A 926-nucleotide genomic window follows, 5' to 3' on the forward strand; every position below is an offset into this window, starting at 1 on the left:
GGCACTAGAATAAAAAGTGAAAATCAAGTAGAAGTTATAGCACAAGATGCCAAAAGGGAAATTCTGGATTACTTCCATCATATATAACTGGGGAATTTGACGCATATTCCACCACCTCCCACATTTCATAAACACTGCATATTTACTGCTCCAAAAAAGTCTCTGAAATGGCAGTGGTGTGGCCTTCAAAGTATTTTTGTAGTTATTTCTGAAATGGTAGAGATACAATCAGAATTAATTCAATGGACATATCATCCCAAATGTTTCATGGAGTAAACTACTGGTGTGGAGCTAGAAAACTCAATTTCCCCAAAGACCATGGCTGTTAACTTTAGTAGGAGCTGAAAAACAAATTTTAATTTGTAGGAAAATATGGATTTTAATAACTTATTTAATTCCAACTGAGAATATTAGTTTAAAAATTAGGATTTATTTTCAAAATAAAGCATTCAATAACATTTTGCTTAATCTTTTGAAAACATTTAATTTCAACATTAAAATTTTATTTTAATATAATTAGAATGCTGAGGTCAAGACAATACTTTTAACTTGGTTGTAATAAGACTTGAAAAATTGCCACTGAAAATTGGTCAGAAAACTATGCATTTCCCAAGAAAACCTTTGGTTTCATTGAATTGGCTGTGGTTAGAGGGAAAACTTTTTTTACTAACTCTGGTTTATATTTGAGGAAGTGTGTAGTGGGTTGATGCTGGCTGGATGCCAGGCACCTACCAAAGCTGCTTGCTTACTTCTCTCTTGACGGGGGAGACAAAATTTAACAAAGGGCTCATGGGTTGAAATACAGACCAGGAGAAATCGTTCATCAAATGCCATCACGGGAAAAACAGGCTCAGCTTGGGGATACGAGTTACATTTATTACTAACTAAGAGCAGGATAATGGGAAGTAAAGTAAGTCCTTAGGAAT

Source organism: Cinclus cinclus, chromosome 6 (assembly GCF_963662255.1).
Source record: "Cinclus cinclus chromosome 6, bCinCin1.1, whole genome shotgun sequence".
NCBI lineage: Eukaryota > Metazoa > Chordata > Aves > Passeriformes > Cinclidae > Cinclus > Cinclus cinclus.